Source organism: Tiliqua scincoides, chromosome 1 (genome assembly GCF_035046505.1).
Source record: "Tiliqua scincoides isolate rTilSci1 chromosome 1, rTilSci1.hap2, whole genome shotgun sequence".
Lineage (NCBI taxonomy): Eukaryota > Metazoa > Chordata > Lepidosauria > Squamata > Scincidae > Tiliqua > Tiliqua scincoides.
Genome location: NC_089821.1, coordinates 40,256,960 through 40,277,300, shown reverse-complemented (window position 1 = coordinate 40,277,300; position 20,341 = coordinate 40,256,960).

Below are 20,341 nucleotides of genomic sequence, written 5' to 3'. Positions count from 1 at the left end.
GCTAACATCTACATGAAACTGTGAATATAATGAATCAGTATCTGGAGGTGGTAAAGGTCTCAATGAGGGTGAGCAAGCAGAAACAAAATCTGGACAAGGTAGAGGTTCCTCTGGTTAGCTGGTTTCCAGACACAACTCAAAGTGTATCAAATTGTCTTCAGATGGTAGACAACATGTACACTTAACCATCACCAAGCAAAACAGGGGTGCCATTTCACTTTTTAGGCAAATGGACTGGGCTATATTTGGTGGATATTCATCTTATATTGCACGGTATATACAATAATTTCATTACAACAATAGTGAACAGAAACAGTGTGTTGGCCAAAGACATTGGTACTTTGCAGGATTGTGTATGAGTTGAAACACTAGTGTCTTTGTGGGAGGGGGGCCCTACAAGATGCAGGTATCTTGTTGTCTTGAGTTATCCCTGAGTTATCTGGTGGGCTACTATGAGATACAGGAAGATGAACTAGACAGGCCTTTGACCTGATCCAACTTAGCTCTTATGTTCTCCTCTGCCTTCCCTAAATTGTGCCCTTGAAGCTCAAATCTCATGAGACCTTTGCTGTATCCCATCAATGGTGCCAGCGTATAACATTATTTCTATTGACTTTCTGCATGATGGTAAGAACCTAAGAAGAGTCCTAGTGGTTCAGACCAAAAGCTCATCAAGTCCAAGAGCCTGTTTCCCACACAGTAGCCCACCAGATGCCTCTGGAAAGCCCAGCAGCAAGACTTGAAGTCAAGAACTCTCTCCCATTGTTGTTCCCAGGCAACTGGTATACAGGTCTGAAACGAGAGATAACATCTAGCCATCATAATAGTGTTTGATAGATTTATCCACCATGAATTTGTCAAGTCGTCTTTGAAGGCATCTCAGCAAATGCCACCAAGACAGGAGGATAGTATTCTTCTTTAGACAATTCCTTACCTTAAAGCAAGTTTTCCCATCCATTTTCCTTCCATTCCCTCCAATGTTTAATCTAGACTGGCAAGGGCTAGCAAATCAATGCCAAACAACTTCGGTGTCCATCCTCCCCATTTCAGCTCTGTACTCAATTATGCAAGGAGCAAAATACTCTTCATTAGGCAAACCTGGGTGACAGTGGGTGTCTGTCAAGATGCCACCATTTTTTTTGCTGGAAAAGTGCAGTGCTTTCATCTCTGTCTCCTGCTTCACTCCAGCAGAACACAAGCGTGGCGAGGATTGTGTTCCATTTTGTTTAAAAATGCAGGCTAATCCTTTGTGTTCCTTTTAACTCTTCCTTATTGTGTGGCAAACCAGCTTGAGACTTGTTCTGTACACAGCTCCTCTGTATTTTTGCCTCTGACTCACTGCTTTTCAACTGCTCTTTACCCAGGCAGCTAAATCAATATGACTTCCCTTGACTGATCAAAGTGATTAAAATAAATAAATAAAGGTGTTCACCACCAACAGGCAGTTTCATTTACATTTTATTATATTATCAACTATTTTGAATGGGTTGCTTACCAAATAAAATGTCTGAAGTTGTTTTCTCCCTGACACTAAGGCATCTTGTACAACACACACACACACACACACACACACACACACACACACACACACACACCACCCTACATCTGCAGCAAAGTTCAGCCAGAGCTGGTGAAAAATTATCAATAGGGTCCAAAGTGCTCATTTCCTTTTCTTGTCCTGTAACTAGCAATTTAAGGATGGGATCCACCAAACTAAGGAACTAGTTTTCACGAAACTAGGGCAGGGGGCTTCAAGCTTGTTTATTCCCTAGCAGCATCCCTTCCTGTTCTGTAATGCAAACTGCAGGGAGTTTGAGGCTAGTTGGCAAAGAACTTTGGAATATGGCAGGAGAGTTAGCTATTCAAAGAAAAGAATGGTCCCCAATTCCACTGGGCGGGCACGATCACTTTGCCTGAGCTGAAGCAGTTTTCTGGGTTCAGGTTTCAATCATTTCCCTGGCAAAAAACATAATGTATATCTTTAACAGAAAGCATGTCAACACTGAACAGAGAATTGACTCATTCTTCTCATTGCACAAGCACAACTTGATTACGTTTATCCTCTTGTACATATTTTGCATACCCACAAGCTATGTGAGCCTCCTGTGTTCACTCAGACCGTATCTAATATACATATAAACACTTCCTTTTTTCCTTTGCTGACACCAATCAAAAGGATTTCCCCCTCCTTATTAAAAACTTCATCCTCATGTAGGTTCAGGCTGTGCCCAATACATTCTGGTCCAAAAAAGAGAGGGGTAGAGAGATCTATTCCCCCACTCCTCCTATGGTCCCCATTTTTATCTACTTGATGCGTGCTGCTCTTTGTCTGCTTCCAATATTTTTTCCAAGTGCCTGAGGTGAAAATATCAACACTGGAGCCCACAGCAGTAAACAAAAAAGTGGAAAATGAATATTCGATCATTTGCTGCTATTTGATGTTCTTTTCAAAAATCATCTAACCCTGGAGATACTTCACAGTGTGGCAAGGCCCGGGAGGTGCTGACAAGCCCCACCCCTGACCTCACAGCTGTGCCCCCACTTTCCCCAGGGACAGCATTGCTGCGCACAGGCAAACATTGTCTTTTCACCCCATAAATGCAAGTAGTGGTGATTGAGCAATAGTAATCACATAATCAAATGGGTACAAATTGCAAAAGAGACAATTCTAATTGGACACCATAAGAACAGTCCTGCTGGAACAGCCCTCTGCCTGACACTGGTTCAGTGCAAGCTCACGCTGGGCTGGGCTTAGCCTGAGCCTGCGCTGAACCGGCGCCAGGCAGAGGCCAGTCACACACCGCCCAGAGCTCCAGGCAGGCACTGAGTGGCATAGCCAGGGTGGGGGGAGGCATTCTGGGGCAGGGGGAGGGTGGGAGGAAGGTGGGGCAGGGCTGGGAGTGGGGCAGGAAGGGGACAGAGATGGCAGCAGACTCTGTCACATATCCTAATCCTCTTCCCGATCCAGGAAACCCAGCATGGCTTTCCTCAATTCTGCACCCAATAGTGGGCTCAAATCTGAGAAGACCCATGGGGGCTGCCTGACTGCTACACAGGGTAAAGGAGCCCTTTATGTGCCCCCTTAACCTGAGGAGACCTGGAGCTGCTTCGTTGCCCCATTGGATGCAGCGGTCATCATTTCAGTGCCACTACAGCCCTGGGTGCTGAGAAGCATAGGATTGAGCAGTAACTCCTTTTACTTCTATGCATTTCTTGTGCATGCACATACACTTACAACTTCCTGAAGGTAGGCTGGATATTCTCAATTTATGTGGTACTAGAGGTCCAAGAATTGGCCGCCCGTCCCAGGCATATAAATGACTAACGATGATCTTTGTTACTGGAGCAGTGTGGAATGCAACCCTAACAAGAAAGTAACATAAGAATCAAGCCGAAGGGAATTTTTGATGGTTTTGTACTATATCAACAATTTCTTTATATGCATTCCGCCCCTCACCATTCACACAAATCTGCATCCAAGCATGATTCCATTTTCTAGCTCCATGCCAATGATAAACAGAAATCTAGCCTGCTGTAAACTTCCAGCAGAGTAATTGTCTCCTGTCATTGCCACTGTCATTGAAATTGATATTTAATGATTCAAGTACCCCTTTGATCTAGTTGATTTATCTCCATCAAAATGGAGATATCTAAATGGCCCTAAATTACCTGCCATTATTATCAGGGTGACTGTGGAGAACTTTGCCAAATATTTCTGTCTTGTTTAGCAGATGTTTTGGCCTTGGGGTGTATATGTATGTGTTTCTTAGTCATAAAACAATGAGAAACGTATGGTGTGTTTTTGTTCATTTCCTCTTAAAATCAGTTAAGAATTTCCTTTACAGATCTGGAAAAGCACAGGGGAAGCAAAGAAGGGGAATAACTGAAAACAGTGTTAATGTTTGGCTTTGCTAGTCAATTGGACCCTGTGACATTTCACCCTTTCACTATGAGGGAGGTTATTGGACTAGCACTATGGAAGAAGGGTTTTCAAGCTACAGAATTATGCTGGACTGAAGCAGTGATGGTTAGAGAACCAGCTTGATTCTTGCCCTTGGGTTGTATGTGCGAGGCTTGGCACGCTTCCTTGGGTTACCTGCTCTTCTGCATGTGTCCTGTTCTTGGGAACACTCAGCCACAGTGTTCCTCACCTGTAAAAGGGCAAATATTTTCAGCTGTTTCATTTCTGGACCACATGATGTACAGCAGTGTTTCCCAACGTTTTAGCACTGGGACCCACTTTTTAAAATGACAGTCTATCAGGACCCACTTAGCTTTATGAGACTTTTTTTTTTTAAAGGTGTAACTTTACCAGCTGCCTAAACCTCTGTTTTATCCTTTTTACTAGGGTAGTGGGGGCCTGCCTTCTAGAGCATCTGTTGTGGTCCACATTCATCAGATTGGAACCATTCTTGTGGCAATGTGTTCCTCTCAGCCTCCCCTCAAAGCAGAGAGAAGCTTACTCCTACTCATGAGTAAAAGCACACATGCAGCTCAATACATTTTTCCTTCTCAGCTATTAGCTGGTCAGTTTCAGGACCCAACAACAATCAGGGTGTGACCCACTGGTGGGTCCCACCCACAGCTTGAGAAACACTGATGTATAGTATATGTGTGATGGGCACCCCAATTCTGAGCCAAAAACAGCTGCTGCAGCATCCTGAGCACTACCGAGCAGCTATCGGCAGCTCCTCCGGGTAAGGGAAGTAGACCTGCAATGGGACTACTCGGTTCTACAGCAATCCTTGTCAGATATGAGGATTCAGGATCCAGTGGAGCAGAGCTCCAATGGACCTGCCTCCCTCCATCTCTCCCCGCTCCCTCCTCCTGCATGCCTCTTCCCTGCCCTCTTCCCCCCTCTCCATCCGCCTCCTCCCACCCTGGAATGCCTCTTCTCCACCTCCTCCCACCTCTCCACTGCCTGGCGGTCTGCGCAACCACTGAGCCACGGTGATCCACAGGTGTTAGCTTAGTGCCAGCCGGCACTGAGCTAGCACTGGTGCTGGACCAGTGATGAGGACTGCAAACATGCTTTACAGTGCAAACTCAGGATTGGGCTCTTAGACAGTAGGCTGCGATTGAGCTCATGTTCTTATCTTCTCTTTTTGTTCATTATTTCCTGCTTTTTAAGTGTGACACAGCCCTATTGTTGACAATGCATGCAATTGTGGTGTATGTTATATGAAGAGACTATTTTCTAAGGACTACAGTTCTAGGTACACCAGCTCTGCCCCATGGTCATATTTAGAAATCAGATTGTTTCATTTCAAGTGACTGATTGTGCACTTCACTCGCACAATCTATCTACCTTTCACAAATCATATGAAAACTGACCCTGAGAATATAATTCATTCCTCTAGCCAGCAAAAATAGTCACACTTAAAGAACGCAGCATAATTCTAGTACAGGCCTGCAAAACTTTAGATTCCCAAGTTGAACACAGCCCATCAGGGCTCTGTAAATCTCCAGTTTATATTGCTTCCCTTGACATGCAAAGACATTGACATTGAAGAAATTTTATTATAAAACCAATTGGTCATTACAATGTAAGAACACATAAGCACATATGAAACAGGCAATAGCGATTCAACCCTCCAGACACATCAAATAAAACTGAGTGCATTCAAACCCAACGTAGGATAAAAGCATAAAATGTTAAAATGGTTCCAAAATGGAACAAACTTCAGTAATTTTCAAGATCTTACCAGCTAATAAGGAGAACAGGAAAATTTAAGATTTAGACAGCAGGAAATTGGCACGGATTTTCTTTGCCGCAAGGGCAAAGGTAGCCACTTTATAGGCGACATCAGAGTTTGAGCCCTTGACATGCAAAAATTAGCTGGTGTTACCAAGCACCAAGCAGGTCACAATACAGGAGTGGTGGGCTCCTTCAACTTGGTAAGATACAGTTCTGCAGGCTATGCTGCATTAACTACCCAGTCCTTTCCCCTGCCATGTTTTGCATGCAGCCATGCTAATGGAGTACACACTGAATACTACGATGGGAAAGAGGAGATCGGACATCCTGCCCTTGCCACACCTTTCACTGGTTGCAGAGGTGACCGGGCAGTGCACAGCAGCGACCTGGCTTTCATGCCACTATACAGGACCTTGAGTTGATGCAGCAGCAGACCTCCCCAGCCCCGTGCCCAGGGCAAAGTTCAGCGATGGTGCCTCCCCATGGGCTGTTGCCACCCCCCTGCAAAAATTCAACTCCCCTACTCACCTGAGGCTCGCGGAGGCTTGCGTGACCCAGGTCTGCGTCGGGAAAGCCTTCCCGAGGTTTCCCAACACTATAAACACAGTTTCCGACCCATTGGGAACCTCAGAGAGGCTTCCATGGGGTCCTAGAGGCTCGCGCCTGGGACATTTGCCCCTTTGGACCTAATGGTAGGTCCGCAAATGAGTTGATGGACTGTTCAGTACCGCAGCACAAGGCCCCAGTTCTAGTTACTTTAATATATTCAGATGAATAGCCTTATAAATGGAAATCTGCCCAGACATCTGTTTGTTGAAATTTCTTATGTAGAAAGATACATGCAGATAATGTAAATTCTGACATACTATTGAGATAACTTTCACAAGGTGCCTAGAAATTGTATGCATGATGGAATGAGAACCATGCAAAAAAAAAAAAATGACAACAGTTTCTATAAAATATTTCAGTAATGTTTGCGTGAGCAAGGCTTACCGGCAAACAAGAGTGTAGTTCCTGTAGAACACACAGGATGAATGCTAAAAGCATGAATGTGACTGATGTTACCCCTTCAAGAAGGTAATAATGATTTCCCACTTATGATCCACCATTACCTCTAATTTATTACTTAGACTGAGAACAAGAGATCAGTCGGCTCCTTTAATAAGGCACCCTTAGTACTGATTCTTCCTACTTTAAAAATCAATTGTTGTAATGATGAACTAATTAAAAAAAATTAAACTCCACTTTCCAAAAAAGACACAAAGGCAAAGCTGATTATACCAAAAGTGTTGTTATATGAGGCTTACCCTGTTTGAAAATTATTAAGAATTTGGCCCTCCCTCCCTCTCGCTCATACACAATCACATACTGAAACACACACACACGTGCGTGTGTGTGTGTAAGGGTTAAATAAGGCCACTATTATTTTTCTTTTTCTTCCTTTTGTCATAGTATTTGTTGGACTGTGAATAATCCTGTGTACTTTCTCTCATGTCTAGACAGATATTCATAATGAAGCCATTGTATATGAAGTACATATTGAAACAGATTTCCACTGTCCTTGGAAAGTCAGGGAGTCAGGTTTACAAAGGTTAGACCAAGAGGGATTTCTATCCAAGAATTTATCATCCATCAGGGACACTATGGCCACTTTAAAACGTTATAAAATTGGTTCACAATTACTGTGTCTCAACTATGTTATAGAGACAATCTAGGCTGGATGGCCTTTGCCTGTCTTGAAAAATCTGGACTAAATACCCCAGGCCAGTTGATTTATGTTTTTAAGAAGCAATTCTTTCAGAAGGCATGGAGATGTCCCAGTATGCTTCCATTTTTGCCCCAAGGTAAACCTAACTTGAAATTGTTTTTGTATGTCAAAGAACTAGTAGATACAACTAACTGCTCCTCTTGTGCCCATGAGAGTGACTTTACCTGCAACAAGCTGAGAACAAAGAATCCACCTGGCTGAAAGACCACCACTCAGATCACACCATTATTGTGTATTTGGGGCAGACCCAGTGTTTGTGTTGGGGGGGGGGGCATGAGCACTACCTAACCCAGAGTCCAGGTCAACCAGGTGGGTAGACCTGGGCTCTGGGTTAAACTTTAGAGCCTTCATGGCCATAGTTTGCTGGGTAGACCTGGGCTCCCATTCCAGCCAGCCTTGCTGGTGCTTGCCCAGTGGGTATTCCCCTGGTTCCCAATTTTGCTCCCCAGTCCAGCAGGTGCCCTTGCCTGCTGGCAGACAGTTTGGGACTTTAGCAAGAGGAACTCGCTTCAGTGTGGTCCACAAACCACCTGATTTGAAGCGTCTGATTTGGATCCTTCATACCACAGCTTGGTCCAATGAACTTGGACCCACTTTCTCTCACCTTCCCCCTCGTATAGTCCTCCTTTAATTCTAGCACACCCATTGCCCACCCCTCCTTGGATCTGCTCCTGACCCACACTGAGGTGGTTTGGGGTGATTCATTTTGCTGCTTGTTGCAAATGAATCAGTTCGTCCATACCCCAGAAGCAGGAAGCAATTGTTAAGAGCCCAAGGGGAAAAAATTAGCACTGTAAGCTGAATGGTGATGGTTACCAGACCTCCATTTGTGGCAATACTGAACAGGAACGCATGGGCCAGATCCAGAGACCCCTTTCACTAGTCTAGTGGAAAGCACTTTTCTGTGTAAGGAGGTTCTAAATACACACAAATTGTTCTCTCAGTATGGGCCACCTATGGTCCACCTCATCTTGAGGGTCCCCTGACCATAGGAGTATTTCTTTTCCCCAGGAAGATGTAAGGGGGCTGGAGTACAGAGGAAGATATGGAAAAGCCCCATTACATGTGACAAATTTCAAGTTGCTTGATTCGTTTTGCTTGATTCTTAAATTGTCATCGGTCCTGTTTGTGGCTTGATGTTATATGCCAGCAGTTTATTGCTAGAATTAAATGAGGACTACACCAGGGGGAAGGTGAGAGACAGTGGGTCCAAGACCATTGGGCCAAGCTGAGGCATGAAGGATCCAAGTCAGATGCTTCTGTGTTGTTTGTGGACCACCCTGAACTGAGTACCTCTCGCTAAAGTTCCATCAGTTGCAGTCTAGTTTCCACGGCAACAGAGGCAGCCATAGGCTTATGGTAGCTCTGTATTTTCCAGGTTCCTGGGGAATCAGGCAGCACAGCATTCTTGCTCCTTCCCCTCTGTGACTTTATATACAGCTTCCTGCATACATTTGCATCAAGTCTGTTTTGCATAGGACCACTCTGGAAGAATGCATCTGCTAAACCAATAGTTCTTATTGGTTCTTATGTTCTTATTGGTTCTTATGTTCTTAAAGCCTCTTTAAAAATATCTTTAAACCAGGAATAAGATAAAGGCTGCAATCCTGTACATACTTACCAGGAGGAAGTCCCATTGAATTCAGTGGGTCTTACCTTGAGTCCACATGCGTGGGAATGCACTGAAAGATTCCTTTGTTTTGGGACCAACATCAAATGGATATAAAATATGAGTAAAACACCCATCATAGTAATTTTTTGCCCCAGGAACAGTTTTAGGGTGCCAACAGCAGATGAATTTCTGTGATGCGCTCACAAGATCAGAGCATTTAGCTACTTGTAGAAAGACTCATTTCAAGCTCTGCTGAATGCTCACAATGCCTCAGGTCTCAGGATATGCCTTGTCCACTCTGTTTCTCCCAACCCCGTCAGAAGGAGAGGCCTTGTTCCATATTCCTTCCTTCACAGAAGTTAAATTTGCTGACGTGTGGGTTAGGCCCATATTTCATGGACACCCATCTTTGGAACTTCGAACTCAAGGAGATCTGCATAGCCACTGCCTTGTTTATCTTCTGCTGGCAGGTGAAAGCCTTTGGGCAGCCTAATACTGACCTGCGTTGGAACAGGCTGTACGCAGTGCAGGGTTGGAGGTAGATGGAGCGCAGCTCAAAGTGAGGGGACTTCTGTCCCCTTACCTCAAGTAATGCCCCAGCCACTTCAAGGGGCTCGATGAAATCGCCGGCACAGATTTGAGCAGCCTAATGTAATGCTAGGCTGCTTGGGGGGGGGGGGGGTAGGACCTGGCCTAAGTGCCGGAGGCCAGTCCCACCCCCCTCCCAGGTCTGGTCTGCCCACCGGCCCTCGCCCTGCAACCCTCTTTCTGCCCCCAAATGCCCTAGTTCTGCCCTCCCTCCGCCCACCACAACCCCTCACACTGGCCGCCCTCAGATTGCACAACCTTACCTTTCCATGGCACCAAGGAGGCCAGATCTGACTTCTGTGGGCCGGCACATGTCCTTACACAGGCCCCACCAACTCCCACATTATTGCAGATGTGCCTTATGGCACATTTGCAACAGTTGCAAGCTGACACAAGGGACTTGCACTGGCCCAAAGAGCACTCTGGATTATGCTCTTAGATACAAAAGGTCTCCATGGTTCCTGTTACTGATGCTGCTGTGTTATTTTTTTTTAATAATGCAATTAATGGTTCAGTGGAACGAGTTCAGTTAACAATTCAATTAATCAGCAATTCAGCTAAACTGTTGTAACTGTCTATTTTTTGTTAATTATTTTTAGAGATTTTTAGCATGGCCTTTTTTGTAAGTAATACTGAGAGATTTATAACCTGACCAGGAACTAATTATTCGTAAAATGATTTTAAAATAATGTATACCAGTGGTTCTTAAACTTTTCACTCTTTCGAATGACAATCTGTTGGGACCCAGCAAAAGTGATGTCATTAATCTATAAGCAATGTCATGGCTGGAAGTGACATCATCAAGCAGGAAAAATTTTTTACTATCTGAGTCTGCAATCTGATCCAAACTTACCCAGGAGTAAGCCCCATTGACTATCATTGGTAAAAGCATATACACAGAAGTCTGTTAAAAGGAAGTCTGTTAAAAGTATAGATCTGTAACATTTCCCCAAATGCAGTCACAGACTATGGTAGCATCCAGTAGCATAGCTAAGGGACTGCAGGGGGTAGAAGTCGCACCAGGCAACAAGCTTTAGTGGGGCAACAAGCTGAGCTTGACACTAGTGGCCAAAATTGTGAAAATCTTGGTATGTACGAATAATACCTTGTTATATATCATTGGAAAGGTAATTTAATGCAGAATGCAATGAAACAAACCTCATTTGAATATCTTTATTCCATCAAAAGTTATGGCTAATTAGCCAGAAAACAAAAACACAACTTCCTTAAGGAACAAAAAGTGAATTTCTTTAACTCAAAACTGACCTATTAGACTGATTGTTCTGAGAGCCAATGAGGTGTTATTATGATACAGCATGGAACCAATAAGGTGTTAATATGAGTCAGCTCTCATTTTCATGTATCATAATACAGCTGCTCCAGCTAACTTGTAGAGGCACTTTTTCAAGTGGTGCTCCTGAAATTTACATTTTTACATTTACCTCTTACATTTACCAGGGAGAGAATAACCATCCCTCTTCACCCAATCACAGTGTCTCTAACCAATAAGGGGCACACTTTTTATTTATTTACGTAATTAAATTTGATTTTGTCATGGGGGGCTACAAAATATTCTTTGATTCCAGGTAGCAGATAGATGCCTTAGCTATGCCACTGGCTGGGAGGAAGTGGCAGATCAATTGGGTGGTGAGCTGCTCAGGGGAGGACGCAGGCTTCCCCCCAATTTGCACTTTTTAAAAAGCCTGGGTGTGATGTCACTTCTGGTTGTGACATCACTTCCAGGGCATCATTTTAAGCTCTGCACTGGGCTACATGTTCATTAGCTACACCACTGGTAGCATCAAGTCTAATATTGTAGGGGTTTGAGGCAGGCGTGCCCCAACAAGAAGCCTCAGACTTGCTTCAGGGGGAGGGGGTTAAGGCACCCTGGTCCTTCTCCCTGGTTTGGCTGGTTTGCCCTGGTCTTGGGCAGGCACTGTTGACTGCACAGCCTCCTGCTCTTCCTCTCTGGCTGTCATCACCTGCCGCCTGCCTCTTATGGGGCTTCCTGCTTCCTCTCCCCTTCCTGCCTGAGGGGTTTAAAAGGAGCACCTGCTGGCAGCTGCTGGCCCTTAGGCATTCCTGGCCCCACCCCTGGTATTCACTGACCCAGTATGGGGCCCTGGCTGCTGCTCTCTGCCTTCTGGGACCCCTGCCCTGGTAAGTCAGGGTCTGTGGGGAGCAGGGGATCCCCGACAAATATATTAAAAATAAAATATTGAAATGAATGGAGACCCACCAGAAATTGGCTCACAACCCATCTAGTAGGTCCCGACCCACAGTTTGAGAATCATTGACATATACAGTATTGTCACAACTTATCCCCCTAATGTTCAGGAATACTGGTGAATGGCTAGTGTTGTTGTTGTTGTTGTTGTTGTTATTATGGTTCTTATACACAGCCCACCAGATGTTGGTGGCTGGATTTTGCCTGTTGAATATGGGGTCCTTCCCAAGAACCATGGATATTCACAGATGATGATGCTGATGACGATGCGTACAATTGCTTGTGGAGTTGCCTCCACCCAATTTTCAGCCATCCTCTCCCTGCAGTCCTCCCCCCCCCCCCGCACTCCATCCCACTCTGCTTTTCAGGGTCCCCCAACCTCAGGAGCAGCTTTTTGGCAGGGTTGGGAACTTGAGTTAGTGACTCGAACTCAAGTCGTGAAAATGTGTGATTTTGGGTGACTCGGTGACTCATGAGTCATGTGTGTGGAAAACTCTGAAAAAGACTCGAGTCAGGGTCCCCTTGACTCGGCACTCTTTCTCACATGGGCTGACTCAAGCCTGCCTATGTCTGGGGGTGCTTGCTTACTGTTTTCGCAGCATGAAAAACCTCGTGGGGCCATAATTCTGACCATGCGAGCAGTAGGAAAGTTCCAGCCAGGAGGCAGGAATGGGTTAATCTTGCAATAAATGGGGAGAGGCGGGACTGTCAATTTATCAAGTAGATGTTTAGAGTACATCTTTCCTTCTGGGCTCTCTTTTCCTGTCTCTGATAGGAAGGAAGCAACGGATTATCATTGGACAAGGGATGGGCATTCTGATATTTTCATTGACTGAGGGAGAGCAGGAGGAAGAGCCAAGGGGGGGGGGGGTTCTTGGCTTACAAGTGGCTGCAGAAGCCCAGGGAAGGGGAGGAGGCAGGGATGCGGGGGAGACAGTTCATAGTGGTCCTGCTTTTCACTGCATGGCTACTGTGAGGCATTTCATTGTTACTTGGGCGAAGGATGCCTCATTGGGACTACTTCTGAGTAGGGCTGCAAAGGATTGGGTCATCCTGGTAAGCCTCCTAGTGGCTGTTCTTGACCCTCCTCCCTTGTGCCGCTTCTGTCCCTGCTCTCCTGCAGTCCCTCCCACCCCTTGACTCAGCTTGAGTCCATTAGAGTCAATAATGGGTGACTCAGTGACTCTTTCACTGAAAGAAAGTGAAACAAGTTATGACTTGTTTTCAAGTTGGGTCACAGGCGGGCAGTGACTTGGCGACTCTATTTGAGTCAAGCCACACTGGATATTCCCATTCCTGCTTTTTGGGTAATGCAGGGGGCAGCTATGGAGAGGAGAGGCAGGACAATTCCCTTGCATGAACTTCCTTCTGCTTATGTAAGGTCTACACCCATCAACTGTGGTGTCTGGGGGCATAGTGATAATTCACTGATGATACATCTGATCATCTTGACAGAGAAGTCAATCTAGTTTGAAATAAGCACAGGTAAGGGCCCATATGAACCACCCTAATTGCCAGTGTTTGAAAGAATGTGAGTAGGATGTTGGTATACTTCCCTGCCTCCCCTGCAACTAACAAGTCATTATTTAAGCAGAGGTATGTATCCTTTGGTCTGGGAGTGCACCCATTTTACCTCAAAATTCTTGTGACCTTAGGGGGCAAATTGGCAACGCTACCATTTAAAAAATTATAATTTTGCAAGAGTAATTGCTCCGTGTTGTCATTTGACTCTCATTTGTTTCTCTGCTATCACAGTAAGTCCTCTAACATGGCATCTAGGGTTTTGTGATTGTGACTGGAAATATATAATTTTCCTCCTTTAGTACAAATTGCATTGGGTTTTGTATATACTGTAATTGCTGTTTTCACAGGTTTTCTTTAACTGTTTCATGTATTCACAAACTACTAAATGTAATCAGTTTAATTATATGGAATGGGCTTATTAAGATGTGCTCAAACAATCTGTATGATGAGCAATGCAACATGCATAGTAGACTTCTTTTATTTTTCCTTTTATTTATTTTTTTACTTACAGTTGGTAGTGTGTACACACACACACACACACACACACACACACACATCATATCCATCATCTGCTTAATGACATGCCCGATTTTGTCTGATCTCGAAAGCTAAGCAGGGTCAGGCCTGGTTAGTACTTGGATGGGAGACTGCCTAGGAACACCAGGTGCTATAGGCTTATACCATAATCTTTCGAGACTGAAGGTTGCCAACCATATCATAAGAACATAAGAACAGCCCCATTGGATCAGGCCATAGGCCCATCTAGTCCAGCTTCCTGTATCTCACAGCGGCCCACCAAATGCCCCAGGGAGCACACCAGATAACAAGAGACCTCATCCTGATGCCCTCCCCTACATCTGGCATTCTGACTTAACCCATTCCTAAAATCAGGAGGTTGCACGTACACATCATGGCTTGTAACCCGTAATGGATTTTTCCTCCAGAAACTTGTCCAATCCCCTTTTAAAGGCGTCCAGGCCAGTCACCATCACCACATCCTGTGGCAAGGAGTTCCACAGACCAACCACAAGCTGAGTAAAGAAATATTTTCTTTTGTCTGTTCTAACTCTCCCAACACTCAATTTTAGTGGATGTCCCCTGGTTCTGGTGTTATGTGAGAGTGTAAAGAGCATCTCTCTATCCACTCTGTCCATCCCCTGCATAATTTTGTATGTCTCAATCATGTCCCCCTCAGGTGTGTCTTTTCTAGGCTGAAGAGGCCCAAACGCTGTAGCCTTTCCTCATAAGGAAGGTGCCCCAGTCCCATAATCATCTTAGTCGCTCTCTTTTGCACCTTTTCCATTTCCACTATGTCTTTTTTGAGATGCGGCGACCGGAACTGGACACAATACTCCAGGTGTGGCCTTACCATCAATTTGTACAATGGCATTATAATAGTAGCCGTTTTGTTCTCAATACCTTTCCTAATGATCCCAAGCATAGAATTGGCCTTCTTCACTGCTGTCGCACATTGGGTTGACACTTTCATCGACCTGTCCACCACCACCCCAAGATCTCTCTCCTGATCTGTCACAGACAGCTCAGAACCCATCAGCCTATATCTATTGATTTTTTGCCCCAATGTGCATGACTTTACACTTACTGACATTGAAGCGCATCTGCCATTTTGTTGCCCATTCTGCCAGTCTGGAGAGATCCTTCTGGAGTTCCTCACAATCTAGTAGAGTCACTACATGGCTGTAGGCAGTATATGCACAGAGGTGTGTGGAAGCCAATAAGTGGAAAGTGTTTGATTGCCCCCCCCCGTGTATGTGTGTGTGTGTCACACACAAGCTTATTTTAAACCTGCTAACCAAGGAGAGCAGCAAGAAGCTATTAAGCACACAGAAGCACTGTCTACTCTGTTGGATATCCTTCACATTCTCTAAATTCAGATTTCTCCTGGCATTATCTGTGTATTTTCAAGTCTATCATAAAAATCCATAAGGACAAGAAAACTGCTTTTTAAAATGAAAATTTTGGTTCCCAGGTTGATGAATTCTGCATGCAGAATGAGCTGCGTTCTTGGCCAAAGCAATTGTGGAAGTACAAAATGCTCACAAGACCAGAAAGAAAGGAGATAGGTGCATATTAGTACATCCCAGGAATATAATCCCTTTAAGAGCATACACTTTGCTATACTGGATCAGGGGATAGGAACTAAAACATCTTGGAGGAGTCTCAACAACCTGAAATTTTCTAATCTCGTCAATTCCATGGCCTAGTGCAGCTGTTACACTGCTTTCTAGCAAAGCATAATTTGTAAACTGAGAGCCAGCCTAACGAACATAGGCTCTTTCTTTTTTCTCATCTCTGGAGCAATTCCTCCTCTTTTCTTCCTGACACTAATTATGCTTAGTGTGATTGTGACTTGTGCAAATCACGGTTTGTTAATACACACCCAATTTCCTCATAACCATGCTTTGCAAACCCATTTCAAATGATGCTCTGGTTTACGAGAGAGGTTTAATTTGCATCAGTCATGACTAAGAGGGATGTATATATGTAATATGAAATTATAGATAATGTGGGAAAAGAGCAGGGATTAATTCTGGAGAGCAAAATACGGAGGGGAAGAAAAAGGGCTTGATCATGTGAGGCTGATGTTTGATTTCCAGATCTTAGTTTGTGAGGAACGAATATTGCATCAGTATCAGTCCTATCAGACAAGCTCTAGATCCTTGGCTCCAGTCAAAATCCTGCTACCCATGAGAGTAAAGGGAATGCACTTTCAATACTGCATCAATTTTTGGAAGCAGTATTCATTACCAGCTGCTGTTAGGGAACAAAAAAAAAAGTCTTCCTTCACGTCTGTGCAGTGAGATGTGCTTGATTTGCTTCCAATTAATGGTGTTTTCATAACATTTGCTTAATTGTGACCTGAGGGTGAGTTGAAGATTCACAATAGCTCATTAGACCTTAGTCGCAGTTCGTTGAACAACAGGAGAAAGACACTGGGTAGAAGTCTTAATTTTTTTCCCCCCACTAAGAGGAAATGGGAGAAGTGGAACCAAATATAACTCCCAACCATATAAAATGATTCACTTCCTTTACTACCCCACCTGCCTCACAGGATTTTTGGAATATTTGTCACTTCTGACAACAGCATTAGGGCTGTAGACGATTTCTCTGCCTTTCTGTGTGTACTTTCTGAATGAGTTATGCTGACGTCATCTTATAAATATCAAGTAATGTATTAAACAGAAGTACAATAAAAATATTCATTCATTCTAAAGGCAGATGAAATTAGTTGAAACACTCACTTTAAATGATGTGAAATGAGATTGTCTTGGTTATGTATTAATACGTTATTATAAGAAATTTAACATAGTATAGTATATAGTTGAAATGCCAATTCACTTTCAAGCTTTTCTTACTTTCTACCTGTAAAAGAGTAAATGTAGAAACGTAAGTGGACAGAAAGTTATGACTTGATTCTCTTCTCAATTCAAAACAAGACCTAAAACAGCAGAAATATGGTGGATAAGAAAATCTTCTCCCTGTTTCTCCCTTCTGGTCCAGGTAATCTTGCATGTTGGCCTCATCATTTTTCATTTTTTTCTTTTCATTCATGGGAAGCATATTTGCCCCTACCTAGGTTTTGAAGTTCCATGAAATCCCTGTTCCTGTCATTGAGCAATTGGAAAGCCACAGTATTGGATGACTGGTTTTTACTGGCAATTTTTTAAAATTTTATTTATTATTATTATTATTATTATTATTATTATTATTATTATTATTATTATTATTATTATTATTAACAGTATTTATATACCGCTTTTCAACTAAAAGTTCACAAAGCGGTTTACAGAGAAAAATCAAATAACCAAATGGCTCCCTGTCCCAAAAGGGCTCACAATCTAAAAATATGCAAAGGAATACCAGCAGACAGCCACTAGAACAGACAGTGCTGGGGTGAGGTGGGCCAGTTACTCTCCCCCTGCTAAAAAAAAAAAGTATATTTATAGTATACTTAATCGTATACTTAGTAATAATTTACTATTATGTATAGTAAATACATAATATTTATATGATATTTAAAGTATATCGTGCTTTCTGAGAGCTCACGGCAGCTGGAAACAAGCTGGAAAAGGGTGGGAAAGTCACTGTGCACTCCTTGGTCCAGAACATTTAGGCTGCAATCCTATCCACACTTACCAAGGAGTTAGCCTCATTGACTATAAAAGGGTTTACTTCTGAGTAGACATGCATAAGATTGGGCTGTTAATTAATTGTTATAGGGGATATAACTGTCTCCCAGGTTGTAGAGCCAGCAGAGCAGTTTTCAGTGGGACAGAGGCGCACTTTGCAACTACATTTGAGTTTCCAGAAAAATCCAAAGCTCTGATTTCAGAAGCTTTCATTTCAAAAGCTCTGATTTGGGGAAGGCTATGTACACCGTGCATCAGTCTCTGGCGTTACTTGTTTCAATTTGCTTATCCAACAGGGTAGATCTGCTATCAGGAGATAAGGCCTTAAAGTAAATGTGGCCAATAGGTAGTGGTGGGAGAAAAAAAATTTTTTTTTTGCGGATTTTGGTGTTTTTCAGAGTTAGATGTGCAGAAAGCAGTGTTGTGTGTTTTATTCAAAATTTACATTATAATTATAAATTATAATTGCTTTAAAAGTGTACTAGGTAGATGATATAGGTCAGGGGTGCTCACACTTTTTTGGCTCGAGAGCTGCTTTGAAACCCAGCAAGGCCCGGAGATCTACCAGAGTTATTTTTACAATGTTCGCGCCATCATAACATATAACATTTATGTGTACAATGTATGTTGGTGTACCTTGAGCCCCACTGAGTATAACAGGACTTACTCCTGAGTAGATATGCCTAGGATTAGGCTGTGAGGCTGCAATCCTAGCCACACTTACCTGGGAGTAAGCCCCATTGAGTACAATGGGCCTTACTCCCGGTGTTTCCTCCCAGAGGCACCTGAAAGGGGGGGTCGGCACTCCGTGATCTACTCATTTTGCCTCGCGATCTACTGGTAGATCGCGATCCACCTATTGAGCACCCCTGATATAGGTGGTATAGTGCCAGCAGTTGCAGTCACAGTCATTACCCATGCACCCCCATTAAATAATAAAAGAAAAGGAAATGTTTTTGTTCTTGCTTGCTTTGTTTTGCAGATTTTGGGGTTTTGTTTTTATTTTTTTTCACAAAAGTGAGAAGTTCAGAAAGGGGTGTTGTGTGTTTTTATTTCATTATCACCATTTCCTCCCACCTCTGCCAACAGGCTTTTCAGCTGAAGACATTTTGAAAGTCATGGAGTACAATAGATGTGGCAGCTGGTCCTTGGCTCATGGGGCATATAAAGTAGATTAGAGGTTCTTACCATTCAGTAATGTATTTTTTTTCCTTTTTAACACAGAGGATTCATAATTTATTATTATTTTATTTACTAGGGCTTCACATTTTAATCAGTGTAGTGGGCAGATTAATGAATGTAAGCTGCCATTGATTAATTGGTGGGGCAAAAGACTTAAGGGCACCTGTTTATTCTGTGAGACTATTTTGATTCTGTTTTTCTATAGCAATGGCAAAGAAAATGGTCAGGTGGATTTTACTTTAAACAGTAGTCACTTTTATTTATTAAATTCAACACTTTCTTCCGTGTCTCAAAAAAGACACATATACTGAGGTCTGGGTAATATGCAAATGTATTGAGATGTTAATTGATCAGTTCACTAAAGGGCAGGTGATTGATGAACTAACATTTCTTTAATTGATAGGTGGTTTTAATTATGATAATTTTTCACCAACAATTCTACAAGAACTTATGAGTAGCCTTGCACATGATCTCTTGGTATTCCTCTCCTTTTCCAGTTTGTGGCAATTGTGTAAGGTGAAGGAAGTAATCGTTTAAACTATATTTGCCAAGACACAAATAGAACAATAATTAAGCATTATCTAATGGTTATACAGACTTTTCTCATGCTAAATGAGTTTGCATAAACAATATGTATAGTAATCAGCATGTAAGCTGTGCTGGTGATTAATGACTTCTTAATGCTGTTGAAGTCCCCAGTTGTTCCGTTTAATTAAATATCAGGGCACCAAGAGTCTTTGTCGCTGTTGGTATTCCTTATTTAAATATCAGTTGTGACTTTCCTTGTACATAGAATATTTTGTGTGCTTCACATGGCTGCACTGTTAAACTTGGTAAGAAGAAATGGAGTTACAAAAGGACTCTAAGCTGCATCGTGACTTTAAAAAGTGATGCTAAAAGAAGTGGTCTGAGGATGGTTATCTTACAGAGCAAGGCTATGCATATCTCTTCAGAACTAAGCCCCACTGAATTTAATGAGATTTGCAGCCCAAATCATGTGGGCCTTATGGTGCTGGAACTAGCATTCCAGCAGTGTAGTGTCCTTTATGTCTGTCACAAAATGCGACACACTGTTCAGAGCAGTTAGGCCACCACTGCAATCCGCCTGCAGTTTCCCCACATTCCCCAGCTCTGTAAAGTCAGCTGGGGGGGGGAGGGTGGGGAAGGGTGGAATGGGGTGGAGAAGGGAAGGGGTGGATCACGACTTGGAGGGTGGTGGTATATATATATGGGAACAAATGCTCCTTTACCCGGGGGGGGGGGGTGGATCTCTGGGAATTCCCTACCCCCAACCCATATGCAGCACATGTTCCCTTACATGTGTGTCTGCATTGGCAGGGAAGAGAAAGGAAAATTGGGGCCTTCCTCTCAGATCAGTATGTATAGGATTGCATTCTTGGTTCTTAATGTTGTAATGTATATATAGAGAAAAGTGGAGGAATTTGCCCAAGCGCTTGAGGAATCTCTTCCAGGCCCGGCCGACGCAAATGCATCCAACAGATGGGAACATTTCAAGAATACTGTTTACAACACCGCCTTGTCCATATTCGGCAAGAAGACCAACAAGGCGGCAGACTGGTTTGAAACCTAC